The sequence below is a fragment of the Brachycentrus maculatus genome, unplaced genomic scaffold (assembly GCF_059751285.1).
Source record: "Brachycentrus maculatus isolate JH-2025_06_01 unplaced genomic scaffold, ASM5975128v1 h1tg000031l, whole genome shotgun sequence".
NCBI classification, from domain to species: domain Eukaryota; kingdom Metazoa; phylum Arthropoda; class Insecta; order Trichoptera; family Brachycentridae; genus Brachycentrus; species Brachycentrus maculatus.
In genome coordinates, this window is record NW_028280785.1 from 1974486 (window position 1) to 1992559 (window position 18074).

An 18074-nucleotide genomic window follows, 5' to 3' on the forward strand; every position below is an offset into this window, starting at 1 on the left:
CTTTATAATACCGATAACTACCTACATAAATCAATTAATTACACCTACGTTTTTTGTGTTTTAAATCAAACTAATCATCTGATAATAAAGATTTATACTATTGTTGATTTTATACAAGGCAGTAAATAATAATTGTAACTAATTGTTTGAAGATTTTGTTTTTCCCCCTATCTGCATCCAGATGGTGCATAGGGCACCGCATCGGTTTGACGTGGTGTAAACTTGATCTTTGATAAAATATACGTGGTCCACACTTAATGGTAACCTCGTTAAATGACAACTCCCAGTTTAAGACTTCATCTTATATCTACCAACTCTCCGTCTTGATTCATTATAAGAGAAGGGAGACATGCATTAAGGTATGTTAAATTGTCTATCTATTTCAACAATCTCGTTGAAATAGACACTTTTTAAATTATCTGAGGCAAATTGTGTTGATTATGTCACATTAATGATGTAAGTGAGGAGTTCGTTAACCAAACAATTCAATTTACGACTTTTTGTTGTTGGAATAGATCCTGATTGTAAAGTGCAAATTGTATATAAAATGTGAAGCTTGAACAACAGTCGCATCAAAAGTAGAGTTTATAAAGCATTCCCAATTCAATCTTACATTAACTACTTATTGCATTATGCTTATCAACAGTCTTTCTAATATAGCTGGAAGTACTGGGAGGTGTACACAAATGGTGCTCCCAATGGAGACTGGATCTTCCCGAAGTACTGCAATGCTTGAGGGTATTGAACTAACTGTGGCGCAACAACCAATTTCTGGTATTGCAGTTGGCTTTCTGGTGTGATTGCGCAGGCTGGCTGTGGTTGAGGATTTGTAGCTTGAGGCATTTCAACCTGTTTTTCACTCATCGCCTTTAGTTTTTCACTTTGTTCACTACCACTCGGGACGACGTTTTCAGTTTCGGGTTCAGAGGGTTGCTGTTCTTGGGGAACGGGAGTTGTTGGTGGTCCGTACGTCCGAACAGGAGTAGTTGGGGTTCCATAATCTTGACCAGGGGCGCTCGCTTCTGGTCTGGGTGGCAGAGTGAATTGGGGTCCTGATGGTCGCCAACCAGATGGCGCATAGGGTCCACTTTGTGAAGGAGGATATGGTGGAGGAGTCAATCCTTGAGGGTTGTTTGATGCCGGATATGGTCCAGAAGCTTCTTGTCTTGCAAAATATCTTGTTCTCTGTCGTTCATTTCTAGGGTACTGCGCTGAAACCGTCGCGATTATAAGAAAGAGTGCCAAAACGATAATCTTCATGTTTTTTTATTTGATCGATAAAATCTGACTGATTGTCAAACGATAGTGTAATGTGTTTTTATAGTAGTCTACATTTGATTGCGTGTTTTTTTGATCCGAGCATACCCGATTATCCCCGCCCAGTGTGTTGCTCATCGCTTACAAAATTCGGGCATGGTCTGGTATCTTGGGCTATCGATATTCCGCCTGTGATAAGGCCGACCTGACATTGGCCCGGTGTTGTGCCACCGCTGAACACTTCGTCTGATCGGAATACTAAGTGCGCGGGCTACCGAAGGAGTCGATTTTGATTTACATTCATATCGTGGAATTTCGCTTCATTGTTTTGCAAATGGCGCCAAAATTTATCGACTCATTACTCGGATTATATTATAGTAACCCACATTAACTATATAACAGTGAGGTTAAACGGCGTTTTTTTTAACTGATATCTTTTTTTTAATTTCATGTAAATTGTGTGGAAAAACATGATGATTTAAGTTTTAAAATAAAACACTTTTACTATACTAATTTTGGGATTATTTATGTAAACACGACTAGTTTCGAGAACTGCAGATTTATTCATCAACAAGTGAAAATGAAAACTCAACTCTTTATAACCTGTTGATGAGAACATTCGTAGTTATATAAACTGCCGTGTTAACATGATTAAACTCAAAAATGGTATGGTAAAAGTGTTTTTTATGTATGTATAAATTAAATGATATCTTTGCGAAACATGAAAAAAACTTTTAGTATAAAAATCCTCTTAAAAAATCATCAATATAAAAATACGTTAAAATTAGTAAGCTATTTAACTAATATTTTTACATCTTAACTTTTGCCTCAATTTCGTTTATTTTAAATATAAAGTACGTATTATTATAATATTAAAGTTGACTAAAGGACAAATTTGCAATTAAGCACATAGTTATGGTATAATATAAGCCTCGTGATTTGTCTCGCTATATTTTTAAAATCACGATAGTATTCATAACTTTTAAGTCTAAATACAATATCTAAATAGTGAAATAACAGAAAAGAACAAAGTAATAATTATCCTTCATTTTTAATTAAAAAAAAACCTTCAATAACTCTATTATCTGCGATTAGTTTCAAATGAAGAGTCATAAAAAACGTTTTTCGAAATTCATTATGTTGACGTTAATTTGTAATTTCAAACACATTTTAGAATTACTTAACAGAAAACAAATCTTACTAGACATAAAAGCAATGAACTTTTACAAATCGTTTAATGTAGTACGTGTTTCATCGGTACTGTATTTGAAGACCGTTGCAATAACGTATCCTTCTAAATTCCGATACATTTCCTGCATAGCTGTCTAGGCGTTAGGTCATTCTAACCAATGGACAAATATACCTTTTGGTTTGGGGTAAGGTAGGTGCACCATTGATGGACAGCACAAGTGCTCAAGAGACTACTTGTTGACTTTTTTTCTAAACTAATGCTGTTTAGGGTTCCATTCGGTGCCATTAAAATCATCTACTAATGGAAGTATGTAGAGCTTTCCCGAAATTAGCAGTTTTAATTTAAAAGCCGAATTTATGAAATATTTTACCTAAGTTCTTCTTCTTCTTCTTCTTCTACTTCTTCTTTTAGGACTATCATTCTCCTGTCCTGTCATTCTCCGGTCCGCTCCTGGGAGGTGGAAGACCAGCTATCCCTCCATCGTTTAGGTGGTCTTCCTGGGGGTCTGATCCCGCTTATGCTGCTGTCCGCTGCTATCCTCACCACTCGATCCGAACTCGCTCTTCCAACATGATTTCTCCAGAAATCTATCATAATATAAAAATATGTAAAATAAATAAAATATCATAATTAATTAGGAAGTGTTACGATGTAATGGCGATATCATTAGTCATATTGAATATTATCGACAACTTTTAGTCCTTTATCAATGTTGGAGAAAAGAGGTATAAAGTAATTTTTAAGGGTTTGTTCAGATTTCTTATTCATTCGGTTTTATTAAAATATATATTTTTTCATATTTCATATAAATTTATACCAAGAAATTTTGTTAATCAATTTTGTTTTAATTTGATTTTAAAGTTTTAAAAAATTCATAATCATTCAAAAATAATTCATTGCTAAATTTATATAAACGGCATCATATTTATATGTACTCCTATGTTAAAAAATATAAATAATTCAACTTATAATACTCGTAAAATTGATGAAAGATCGAAAAGTGTTTTGAGATGAACATGGTGAAATTTAGATTATTAACAGAGCTTACAATTTGTCATTAGCGAGTTTAAGTGATCACTTAACACGCTATTTAATATTGAAAATTCTCCCCTTGATTGGCAACCAATATTTGAAATGAATTGAATTTGTATACCCTCTTATATTTTGAAATATTTTTCTGGTTTTTATTATTTTGCTGGCTACATATGTTCATACAATATCACAATTACATATTTATAATAATATTTATTGACATATTTTGCACCTGTTATAACTATGCAATTAAGGTTACTTATTACTAGTTATACTAAATTAGTACTACTACTATATTAGTTTTGGTTTTCTTTGAAATATAAAAGCGTTCGGTAATGGTTTATTTTGCAAATTAACCTGAGTGTATATCTGGATAAGTCAACATTTTAGTTTTCATAAGGTATACGTTTTTACATTCAGTATAATATTACCCCCTTAATTAAAAACATCAAGTAATACTTTTTTTACTGTGTGCGAAATTATTACATTTAAAATATTTTTTAAAGTTGTAATTTTGAATGTCCATAATAGGTCAAGTGTCCAATACTGGTGCTTCTTCACCGAATGGAGGTAGCACGTAATTACCATTCACGAAACAGTTTGTGGTGTTTACAGTACATTAGTATGCACTTAGTAAGCAGATAGACGGTGATCACTGACCACTGATCACCCAGGGATATCACAACGTATTTGTTAGAAGGTATTGTGCATTTTTACGCAGTCTGTTTTGAATACAAACGTTTTTTGTAGAATATAAATAAATAATGTTGTTGACCACTTCAATAAATGACATCAATAAACAAAAATGACTAGAATAATCGAAATTTTTGTAACAACCTAATTTCTGTGTATCGTAAAAATGCTTAAATTAAATTAATTGAATCAAGTATCTTTTTACTTTCCAATAAGAAGGGTGGTATGTAGACTAAATCAGAATATCTAATATCCCAACCCTAAGACGTTTGCGTCCATTTTGAATTAGGCATAATTTCAATTTAAGGCTGTAAATTGCTAAAACCAAATGTGAAACGTGTAGGTAATTTATTTCTCTAAACTTTGATTATATATTTCTTATCTAAGATTGCCTTTTTACGATTGAGAGCTGAAAAATAATACTGTAGTTAAAAATAAATGAAAAAAACATCAAATAAATCAATTTTAGATTACTTTTTCACACCTTAGTAGAAAAATATCAACCTTAAAATAATATATATACTAAGTTAAATTGAAGTGAATTTAATTTTAACCGAATTCGTTAACATTATTAGTCTCAAGTAGAGAAATACCTGATTTATGATGGTCTTTTACGCAACAGGGTTGGAGTTACGAGTAACGGGATTTAATCTATCAATAACTGCTGTCAAAAATTATTGCAGAAAAATTTCCGGTTTCAGATTTCATTTATGCATTTTCGAATGACGCAACTACATTAATTATTATTTTTTATTTCAGTTTTACTCACAATAAATACCACTTTTTCTAAAAATCATGATGCATTCCGCATACTTTTCAAACACGTTATATGAAGCTCAGCTTAAATTTTAGACTTGTGTCCTTAAAATGTTGAAAGATGAAGAGAGGGGAAGAGCTGTTTCTTATTTTTATTAATTTTTTCAGTGGGAACTCAGACATTTTTTCCTTATTATATATTATAGTAAAAACATAATAAAAATAAATTATATCACTCACTTAATTGGAGAGAACTGCGTAATAAATTTTAAGATTGTATAGAAATGTCTAGAAAATAAATTAAATTATTAAAAAAATCTCTAGTTACTTAAGTAAATAAATAATTTTAAAATAATTAAAAATTATTATTCATTCAATTTGCTTTTTATACATGTTATACAATGTACGAAATTTCTATTAAAAATTCATTAGATGTAAAGATTGCATGGTTGAAAAATAGCGCTACCATTTCTTCTTTTTATTATGAAACGAATAGCTAAATATAATCCTAGTTTAAGTGTGTCGCGTACAATTTGTTTGAGTCAGATGTATTTTGTAAGATGGATTTATCCACTTTCATTTTCAAGTAAGTTTGCGTGATCGACAATAGAAATGGGCATTACGTCACTTTAGATGGATACACTTTGGTGTTTTTGAACGTTGCCCTCATATAAATGAGAAATGTATCGCATATGTTATACTGTAAAATTATACAAAAAAAAATTAATATATTTTTTACATTTTTAAGTACAACATAATACAATTTCAAAACATGTATACATATGTCAAACTTAATGTTTTAGATTCGCTGTGCCTCTCCAAAAAAGAGACTGAGCTCTTGTGCTTGGAGAGGGACTTACACTCAAGGTTTAATGTGTAACATTTAAATGTGGTTAAATGTGTAACATTTTTTTGACATCTTAACATGGATGAAGATAAAAATAGAACTCTGGGTATTTAGAGAGCTTATGATCTGTCATAGGCTGGTTTAGTGATCAATTTGCAAACATGCAACATTCGCCATTCTACCCATGATTTACAACCACATTCTCATAATTTTTAAACTGCTACATATGTCATTAATCTCGTGACGCTGTACGTATATGTTCACAAGAGCCATCTATGTTGGTTTGAGAAAGTTTTTATTTAGAACACTTAATTAGACCTTTTTGGATTTTACATACATCCAAAAAGCCCTGTAAATACCCAGACTCCCATTGTCTTCTTCCTCTATGTTAATATGTCAACAAACAAAAAAACTCCTGAGAGAAGAAAAGCCAGATTTGTCGACAAGTATTTGGACACACTGAACAAATTTTGTAAAGATGTTTAAGACCACACTCAGAAAGTGAAGACTCTGCGATCTTCTTTAAATTTAACTCGGACCATCGTACAAAATCAACAGATGTGATCATATTTTAGAAATTACCTAACTCGCACATTGACTTGCCGGAATTGCTGGAACGTATATGCTTTTAAGTTTCCAGTTTAATCACCAGAGCAACTGACACCTTAGCGTTTCCCATGAGTAGAACAAACTATAAACATAGTTCCTATATTTCTCCTTGATCAAAATTGGTTAAAGAGGCATATGGGGGTTTTGATATATTTAACTCGACATTGTCAGCGCTGAGATTATTTCACATCGTCAGTCGACATTGATATCATGGTGTATTCCACGTTCCGTACAATTTATCTTTGAGCTTTGATCATTTTTATTTTCCCCATTTCCTCCCTCCCGTCCCTCTTATAGGTAATTTTACAAATCGCTTACTCCTTTCAAGAACGTCATAAATCAAAACACTTGATTTTTCAGGAGAACATTTATTAAGTTAAACAATATAATACAAGTTATTAAAAATAAATATCAAGCCACTTATTGAACTTTTTAGTGTGCAGCAGATCTTTTTAGATAAAACCTGAAGGTTTTTTCTCCATTTGAAAAATATTGAGTTTATTTTAAAAAAATAACTAAGCAATACGTTTTCTTCAAAATGCAAAAACAACATTTTCTGCCCTGTAGCGGGTAAATATTAAATTAAAAATATACCTACCTCTTTTGCTGGGATATAGTACATTTTATGGGCATTCCGAAAACATGCACAACTGAAAATTGTCGATTTTTGATTTATGACGTTTATTTTGACTTCTTTCTGCTATAAAAATGCTCGTAATGGTGTTTTAAATAACACAGTTAAGAAAGTAAAAAAAATATATAAAATTGAGTCAATCCATTGCCTTATTTCAGTCGCTGTTTTCTTTTTCAATTTTGTTTTAATGAGATCCTAACAAGTAAGAACATTTTGAAAGAATGCTTAAAAATTTTCCCGAATTCATCAATATGTTTTTATAAATTGTCATTCGTAATTTGAATTAGTATGTATATAAGAAAATAGATAAAATTACAACATTGTTAATAAAAATGTATATATTCGATTATTCAAAGTCTCTTTAAATGATTCGTCTATTTATTTGAAATTTTGATAAATTATCGTATTTCAGTACGCGCGTTTTAATATGTATATGTCTGTACCTGTAATAGCTATTTTAAACTGTGACAGGAAAAATCATCGTTTTATTACAAAAGGTTTTTTTTACCACAACGGCAGCGCTATCTGTTGAACGTAACAATATAATGCGTCGTGTTGAAGACAAAACATTGCTCATGGCGGAAAGCGTGCTTCTTGACAACACCTTTTATATTGTATATCCACATTCATTGTGAAATCAGACATATTTGAAATGTGTGTGTTCTTTTTTCTTTCTTTTCCATTTCGCTAAACTGAGCAGGAGTAACGAGTGGCCAGGTACAGCTGATATAAGATAAAAAAATAAACTAAGACTTAATATATGTGTTACAATATAAGTATGTACAAAAATATATATGTGTAATTCCTCGTAAACGCATATACAGGTAGATTTTTATTATTTTATTTTTTTCCAATTCTCTTCATATTTTTTCATTTAATTTTTCCATTTAACAAGACTGAGCTACAGTAAAACTTGGCCGGGTACATCTAGTTGACGATAAATAAAACGAAATTATACATAATCGATTTAGTTTTGAAATATCCGTAACTTATTGAAACGGGAAATCAAAATGCGATCTGGCTTTACGGGTCCTTGTTTCGAGGCTCTCGACTCCGTATTCTAATCACGTAGGCAATTAGCTCCGTTAAAGGTCGTTTGATTAGTTCGGGGTCCAAGATTACCCCAGAACGTAAATTGTGATCCGTAACAAAGGTCAAAAACTGATCAAAATCCACCGACAAAAGATCAAAAACAATAGTTAGGTCGAGGATAAACTACATATAATGTATGTCTGTGAAATAACTTTAGAGAAAACAAAGAATTTCGTTCGGCTCGAGTTGATTTATGGCCCGTTGAAGCGAGATAATGGTGTTCCTATTGGGTGCCCTATAGAAAATATAATTTATGGAATATTGGCAAGGATTATAATCTTTTCGCATATTTTGTTGGCAATGAAATACGGTAGGAGATCAAAAAATTGACGAGGATTATTTTGTTTAAATTTATCTACAAAACAGGTATTTTTGTATTTATTTTTGTGTTTTTTTTCTTAGACAAAAAATTAAAATAATGATCTGAAATGTTAAAATCAAAACTGTTTTTGTCGTGAACAATATTTTTAATATGTATATACTACTACATTCCGATCAAAAACGTCGATGAACCTCAGGACTAAATTCGCAAGGTTTTGATAATTTCTTGGGCTGATAACTATTAATAATGCTTAATAACGGTACTTTACAAAAATGACAACTGTTTTTTTTTTAATTTTATTAAAAATATTTTTATTTATCAAGCTTCTACTCGGTTACGAATGATTTTAGAAAAAATAACTGTAAAAAAATATATGAATTCATATACTTCCTCTTTTTATAGAATCTGATCTTAAACTCCACCCTAGGTACTCGTATGTAAGATCCAAGACAGTCTCAATGATTTGATAAATAAACTCCATTGTTTTATCATCATATTTTTTAATCTTAATTAAATATTTATGTATAAAATTTCTTCAATTTGGTTTCCAAATATAATTTTTTTACTAAGTTTATTTTTTGCATTTTACGTTTTATTATATATATCCCTTAAAAAGGCTTACTATAGCAATTTATCTTAATTAAATTTGTACATAAAAAAGCTTTTTATTTATTTTTGAATGTGCTTACTCTCAAATTTAAAACATCCAATATCTCTTTCAAATTTTAATTTATTTTAAAGATTGTATAATTTCAAGAGTAAATTTCCCGGGGGCTGATATTGTAAGTTATGAAGAGTGCTCCTCCTCTTTAGTAATTTCTCCGAACGGTTTCTCTGTCGATTTCGTCAAAAGGGTTTAATATTTCCGACACCGGCCCTTTCATTCCGTCCATTCTCTTGAAACGAGATGAAAATCCTCTCAATTTTTATCCCTTTCAACGGGATTATTACATTTTCACTTAATTAAACTCGTGAAGTTTGTGTTTGCGAATAGAAAAATTAACTCTTTTTTCCAATTTTAATTTTAATTTTTCCCATTTTTCAGATTACTTGGAGGGTGAACGCGGGTAGTTGAATCGGTGAGTTTTCAATTTTAAAATGATTCCTTTTTTCATAGCATTATAATAACGGTTAGATTTTCGTACAGAACCGTAAGTAGGAGAGTCGAATGCCTGACTGTAGGGCTGTCCAAACCAGACACGATTCCGAGCCAATTTAAATAGCTTAATATATTAAATTGTTCCAGAAACAAACATATTAACTTTTTTAGAAAAAAATTCAGGGATGGCATTGTTATAATATAATTGATTTTATTAAGAAAACTTGTTACCATATGAATAAATATTTGATCAAACTATTTGGGATGCTATCAGAACAAACTCACACACATATGTATTACAAATATGTGTGTGTGTGTGTGCTTGGGTATACAACTGATTAAGTATGTTAATACGTAAGTATGTACTGAAATAAATAAATATATGACGTATTTAAGCAAGTTTTAGTATCAAATCACTGAAAAATAAAAATAAAATCATAAAGACCAATATTCCATCGAGGATTTAATCAAGTAAGTGTGTGTTGGTATTCAAACTAAATATTGCTCATCATTTAAAGATAAATAATTTTACTTGAAACATATCAATTCATGCTCTCTCTTTTGTAGCGACATAGGTTATATTAATGCTTTTCCTCCTTTGATTATATTGTTGGAATTACTAGGCAAAAACATTGCAAGACTAATCTCGCGAGTAGAAAAACATGTATGTTGGGAGTTTGTTTTTTTTCCTGAACAAAAGATTTATCTTGGGGTGGAAGTTTTCGGCGACACAAAGGAGTTTCCAGAGAGTCAGAATCTTTTTGCATCAAGCCGTTATATTGCGGCTGATTTTATTTTATTCAGTATATGATTGACGTATTAAATGTCAATCAGTCGTACAACAAAAACCTCTCTGTTGATGTACATCCCATTTTTATCAAATCGAATACAGATAATAACGAATAAAAAAAAATTTTTTTGAACGTATTATTTGCTTCAAAGAGAGTATTATTTTTTGACATCTCATCAAAGATGAAGAAGAATATGGAAGTCTGGGCATTTACGGGGCTGACGACCGCCATAGGCTGTTTTAAGTGATCACTTTACACACGTGTAACATTCACCAATTCTACCCATTATTGACAACCACACTGCCTAAATTCTTGTATAATTAAATATTTGGACACACTCAAAACGATGTTGAGAAAATAAAGTTTTTGCAATAAGATCGTATTTATGTGTATGTGTGTGATTATGATTTCATAGAGATATAAAGTTTCAATAATTTTTATTGTCTACATTTTCATATGATTGAATTAATGTTGATCGAATGGTTTATTTTATATTTTCCTAAATGTAAGTTCATTATTGTTATTTTTAGTTATCTCCTCTCTATCTTCTCTCATATACTTTAATTATCATTATAACAATGTATTTTGTGTGTTATAGCTTAAAAAAAAACAAAACAAAGAGAGAGAAAAAGAGATAGAAATAATAATATAAAGTGACAGGTGCTGTGGCGTTGTTGGGTAGACACTCGAATGCGAAGCTGGCGTCGCTGATTCGATTTCCGCCAATTGCAAAGTGAATTCAAGAAAGATTTATTTTCAATTGGATTGGGTATTTGTAATTCGTTTCTCATTACAACTCCCGAAATCTAAAGGGATTATTTTTACCCCGTTGTCTTTGAAATACTATTTAAATTGTAAAATTAATGTTTTTTTTTTAATATTGAAGTAGATAAAACTTTTTATTCAATTGTTATCTTTTGTTTCATCAAATGCCGTCGAGACATACCTACCTATTTAAGTTGCAAATTTGAAAAATTGAGATGGGATCGTTTACTACTCCTTAACGCACACACACACATATATTTATTTTTAAGAGATAAAATAAACTTGCATTGTAAAAAAATACATATCATTAACTTTTAAAATTTATCATTTCACGTCAAATTTTTCATATATTCTTTTGTGCCAGGTTTATTTTTGGGGAAAGCGTTTTTCTGATCATATTTTTTCCCAAAATTGTCGATTTGACATGTACGACAGTATTCATTTTACCATACCTGTTGTAACTTTCAATCAATAAATTTTCATACAAAACATCCTGCAGATAATCCCTGCAATAGGAACCGAAATGTAAGTTATAAATACTATCGAAATAACATATAATAATCTAAAAATACGTAGTAATTTTAGATTAAGTTATGTTTATATTTCTCATGAATACATGCCATTTTTCATGGTATGCTTTCTTTTATCTACATTAAAACATTGAAAAATCCCACATAGGTATAACCTGGGCGTGGGCATACAAGTATGTACAACATTGTACGCAATATATGGTATGAAATTAATAGGAACAATCTTTTAATAGAAAATATGGTGGAAAGACAAGAACAATAGGAAAAAAATATTTCTGAACATTAAGGAAAATACAATTTAAATAGATATTTTTGTTCGAATGAAATAACATGACTGTTACATTCAGCAATTCTACCCATGTTTGACAACCACACTACTTAATTTTTGGAACTCCTAGATATATTGATCAAACTCGTGACACAGTATATGTGAGTTCGCAACAGCCATCTATGCTGGAATAGGGAAAGCTTTTATTAAGCAAAGACTGTTTATATTTGTATGCAAGGTTGTTAAGATAGTCCAGATTTGTAAGAAATAAGAGTCCAGAAGTATTTGGACATACCGTAGAACGGGGCTACTTGAACTTTGATGTGTAACTTGAGTCCAGTACATTTTTTTTATTTAGATCTGTATTTGGTCTACAATAATGAACGTATCGACATGATTCATTGTTTCTCTGATAGGTGACACTTATTATCACGATACGTTCATTATTGTAGACCAAATACAGATTTAAATATCTTTTTTGTACTGGGCTCAAGTAACACATCAAAGTTCAAGTAGCCCCGTTCTACGGTACTCAAAATGTTACATATTTGTACTTAATTTTACCTTACCAGTTATACTCGCTTCAGCACGTGTTTCATGGTTAGGTGATACGTTGTTTAGGGAGTCCATATAGATAGCAAAGGGCATAAATTAATAACCCTAACAGTCCTGTGATTTAGGTAATGTACGAGAACAATGGTTCACGTAATAACAGATAAATTTATGACGCCATTTAACATAATAATCAATACTATTTTATTTGAATAGCATGGACAGGACATGCAAACAGTTGGGGATGATAGTTAAGGGAGAAATACAAGAAATATTCTGACAATTCTACTCCAACATATGTACCTATTTTTATTACATAAAACTTGATTTATCATAGTTTCCGACTTTGCCATACCGAAAAAAATAGGATGGTAGAAAAATGTAGGTATTTAAAAACAAATTACTACGTTTTTGAATCCCATTAAAAGCTCGATAATTTATAGGTGCTTAAAATTGTTTATTATAAAAATTTGACGTTTGAAAGAAATCGACAAAAAAAAATACATCTAACATTTGAGCTTTTTCGAATTGATTTGTAGATATTTATTTGAAAATTTTTTAAAAATTCATAACATGAATTTATGACAAAAATTAAGTGAATTCTGAATAAAATAAATACGCAACAAAAATTGATTAAATGTTGTAAAAGTTATCTTGTAACAACCATTTTTAAAGAAATTCTTCGCTTCATAAAAAGTAATCAGTCCTTGACTTAAGGGGATACAACACTCACACAGAATTCAATCACCAGCCGATCACTGGATAGGTCACTTTTCTTTTCACGCCTGAATTTTTTTAAATAATGTATTCTTTCATATTTTTGTTTGTTTTTTTAGAATACATAGAGTAAAATATATTACGATATAGTTTTTAAACTCGTTACCTTTCAATATCTCTTTTTTCAATATAATCTTATTTTTTCTATATAAAAACGGTGTTTAAGATTGATTGAAGATTGATGGATTTAAAAAAGATTTTGTTGCGACTTAAGGCCCAGTAATCGTCGCAACTCAATTTCTCTAAACCCAGGTAAAATTTTATGTAATTGATTTTTTCTGAAAACACCGTTTTTGCATTGAAAAAATAAATTTTTCTTCAAAATAATTATATGGGTTTGAAAATAAATTATTGAAAGGTAAGGAGTAAATTATTCTAAAAACAAAAAATATCCTATTTATCTTCTTTAAAAAAATGGGCGTGATCCCACAAGTGACCTCTCCGGTGAGACCTCTTAACGAATACTGGCCCTTAACGTCTTAATAAACAAGTTTAAAAAGTAATTATTTTGATTCTCATATGAGTATTATTAGGATTGCTTCTATTAGAATGTTTGACAATGCGCAAAGAGCGGAATACATTCTAGTTTCCTTTATTGAAATGATTCTCTGTTTCAGAACGAGCAGTGGCTAAAACAAAGAAAAGATCGCTGACCTTCGTTCAGCTCTCTGTAGACAAATTGACTTCCGTAGCTTTTATTTCATGGGTTGGATGCCGAGTACAAAGCACCCTCTATTGTGGCACGCGAACCATCCCTCGCAATGTACAATACAACCTCTCTGCTACCAGTCCACAGGCAAAGGGTACCTTTACGGGGATGTTAGTCAGTGAAGAAAATAAACCCTTCAATTTGTAAACAATGTTTGTCAAAATAAAGTTCTTAAACAAACAACATATATCGAAACAACAACATAAAAAAACTTAATTGATTATTGATTTATTAGCTGAAAAAACTTTTTATTTTATTTTATCAAAGACACTTAATAATCCGCAACACATTTCGCTACCATGCTAGAGTCCCAAGTTTGATTCGTAGGAGAATCAAAATAAATATAAGTGATTTTTCACTGAATATTTATTAAATATCTCCTATGACTGAAATATGTACTAAGCCATCAAGATAACACTACTTTTGAACGATGCGGTGTCCTTTAAAACATTTAGTAAAGATAAAGTGAGGTAAATTCCGATCTCCAAAATTACTTTACCCGTGTAGAGATATCAATAAAATATTTGATAGGGACTCTGTGTGGATGTGGAGTAAAATGTAACAATTGTGTTAAAACATTTGGGTATGCTGAAAATTTAATAAAGATATAACATATTGCATATTGATTTTCTAACAGTTGGAAGATTGTTTAGGTACTATTATCAAATAAACTCTAACCAACTAATTGATTGTCACGCTGCTCCTCCGTAGAGCAAAGGAGAGAGAATAAACGCCACACCACTCTGTCTGCAAACCCCCTCATCTCTTGCGCATTCATGCATCTATCATACATCGTTTTGCTGCACACTTATTTGAGAGATCGTATTTCGGATGCATTCAGTCTATTTTTATATTTTTTGCCAGCTCCACGCTTCACTTCTATACATAAGAGTTAGCACCATGACTTCATTATGTACTGCCAGTTTATCACTCGCTTTAAGGCTATTATTTTCCATAACAGATTTTAGTAAACTCATATATCGATTCACACAATTGCTCATACTAAATCATGATTAATAGTTATCAGCCCGCGGTCGTATACGTGTTTTCCAATTTTCCTAAACACATTCCTCCTACCATTTTCCCGGCGTGCACCGAAATTATTGTTCAACACGAAAGCACTTTATTACAGAACTAGTTTACCGCCGAGCCTTCCAGTACAGTAGAATGTACAGCACTGCTAGGTATATTACGGTAACGTACAACCCCTATATGCACCCATTACACGGAGGCGTTGGGGTTTAATCAACCCTCCCCTTCACCACTAAGGTCATTTGTAAGGTCACGTTTAGGCATATATTTGCTTTGAGAAATAACAAATTCTTTGCCTCTAATTCCAAAGATCCTTAACTCTCTAGGGTGTTACGAAAACTTTACCACGGTAAATATTTAGATTAGTTTTTAATCTGTTTTGAATATTGAAAGCATTAACTTTGTGGATCATCTTGATAAATTATTTCGAGAAATAAAAATACTTTGTATTCTGATCCACTCACATTTTTATTTTACCAACTAGTTTCGGCAACAACCTGTTGCCCTCTTCAGGGTTACATTTATAACTAGTTATAAATGTAACCCTGAAGAGGGCAACAGGTTGTTGCCGAAACTAGTTGGTAAAATAAAAATGTGAGTGGATCAGAATACAAAGTATTTTTATTTCTCGAAATAATTTAGTTTTTAATCTCTCTATCTTTAAATTTTTAACTTAGGTTTTACTTGGTTACTACCACAATTTCTTTAAATCTATTGTGATATGTATTTTTTTGCATTCCACATATTTTCAAATACAAACAACGTCATAAATCAAGCATCGACAATTTTCAGTTGTGCATGTTTTCGGCATGCCCAGAAAATGTACTATATCCTAGCAAAAGTGGCATATTTTTAACTTAATATTTACTCGCTACAGGGCAGAAAGTGTTGTTTTTGCATTTTGAGGAAAAGGAATTGTTTTATTAATTTATTGAATATACTAAATATTTTTCAAATGGAGAAAAAACATTTACGATTTACCTAAAAAGATCTGTGGCACAGTAAAAAGTTCAATACGTGGATTAATATTTATTTTTAATACATTTGATAATATTTATAAACTTTAAAAACGATCTTCTGAAAAATCAAGTTTTTTGATATGTGACGTTGTTGAAAGGAGTGAGCGGTATATTAAAATAACTAACTTACTATCACGCCGCTTCTCCGAAGGGTTCGGCAGAGAGAGTAGAACGCCACACCAATCCTACTTTGAAAACAATCTTTGAATCTTCCACATTCAGGCATCTTCTCATTAACACCGCCGATTATTCCGACTTACGACCTGACCACTTTCAAGTATAAGAAATACTTGAACCTTTCTATTTCAAAAGGCCACATTCACTTATCTGATTCAACATGAGGCCGCAGTAAACAAAACTTTGATACCCCTCCCCCTATAGACGAAACATTTTGATTATATCATAATATAAATTGTCAAAAATGCAATTTAAAAAAATATAGAAAAAAAGCATATTTACAAAAATTGGCATCAGTCAAAAGGCCGCACTAGAATAGCCAAAAGACCGCAAGCGGCCTTCAGGCCGCAGGTTCCCCCACGTCTGTTTACACCATATAAACATACGATATTTGAAAATGATCGAAACAGGTATTACAATTCAGTCTGAAAATCAGCTATACGTATATACGTATATAAATATTATTTATATATATTTATATTATTTAAACGTATATAAATATTATTGACGGTCGTCAGCCCCGTAAATGCCCAGACTTCCACATTCTTCTTCATCTTTGATGAGATGTGAAAAAATAATATGATACAAAAAAGTGGTTTAAAACTAAGTACTTTTATTTTATCACGTTTAAAGCAATAATAATTTTAATTTTAATTACCAATTATTACATCCCATTACTGAAGTAGAAACGTGTTCAAATATTTTAATTATATCTTTAAAAATATTTTTGTGAAAACAGCGAGGCTATTAGAAAAATCTGACCACGTATTTTCCCTAATATTTGTTATTTTCACGCTTCCGGAATATTTTTCTTTCTATTTACTGTTCCTGAAAATATTATGGAAATAGGATTCAAAACGAGCTGATCTCATTTTCGCTCATTTTTACTTCAGAAAACCATTTTCCTTATTTAAAAACAAATCCAAGGCGAAGTCACGTACCTGGACCGGGAATTTTTAAGTTTAAAATTTTCTTTCTTTTCAGCGGTAAAAGTAAGAAATTCCAAGAATTTTTATTAACGGGAACAAAGAAAACTGTTCAACAAGAGTTATAACCCATTAATTAACCCGTCAAAGTTCTGTTTACGATGTGTTTTTTTTTAACGGAGGAGAAAACACGAAAATCTTTAAAATATTTAAAAACGATTATTTTGAAATTTTCTTACTTGCATATAAAAAATAATTTTAAAAAGAACTATCCATCACGTCGCTTTTTCCCAGGAGTAGGCAGAGACAATAGAACGCCACACCAAGCAGTCTTTGCAAACAATCTTCGCCTCTTACACATTTATGTTTATCCTGATACATCTTTCTTCTTCTTCTTCTTCACGAGCCTTCTGTCCTGCACGGCTGGATATAGGCCTCTTCCGTATCTTTCCATTTCCTTCGATCGGTTGCTGCTTTTAGCCAGTTTCTACCTCCCCACAGAGACTGTCCCTGGACCATCTTTTTTGTGGTATTTCGACGAATACATACCCGCTGACCACATTCAAGTATTTGAAATACTCGATCATGCCATGTATACTTCCATCTTCTTTTTTTTCTATTGCCAACCACATTCGCCCTATAAATTTGTTTAACTATGCTTTCTTTCACTCATTCAATTCGCATGAACAAACCATCTCAACACACCTTTCTAAATTTTAAACATAAAGCTTATCTCAACCTTGTATTCTTTCTTTATATCATTATTTGAACATTATCTTACAATGGTTTGTTAAACATTCATACTGTCAAACATTCATTTCGACTGTATTTAGTCTACTTGAATATAAAGCAATGTAATTCACGAGGGACATCGTAGTTTTCAATACTCCGTATCAAAGTGATTCGATGTCCGGGTAAACGTTAGGTCTAGCAAGTATTTTAATTTATTCTGTGTTACGTTAAACCATTAAACGTGTCCAATCACAGGGACTGAA

At 31.3% G+C, this 18074-nt stretch overlaps 1 protein-coding gene across 1 annotated transcript in view; it reads left to right on the forward strand.

Annotated features, from left to right (window-relative positions):
• The window catches only part of gogo (thrombospondin-1 like protein golden goal), a 288203-nt gene that overhangs the window by 158952 nt on the left and 111177 nt on the right, over positions 1-18074 (forward strand). Inside the window, exon 4 of the mRNA XM_088272556.1 lies at positions 9480-9513. The gene's annotated coding sequence lies outside the window, so the exon portion shown is untranslated. The remainder of the gene's footprint in view (positions 1-9479; positions 9514-18074) is intronic.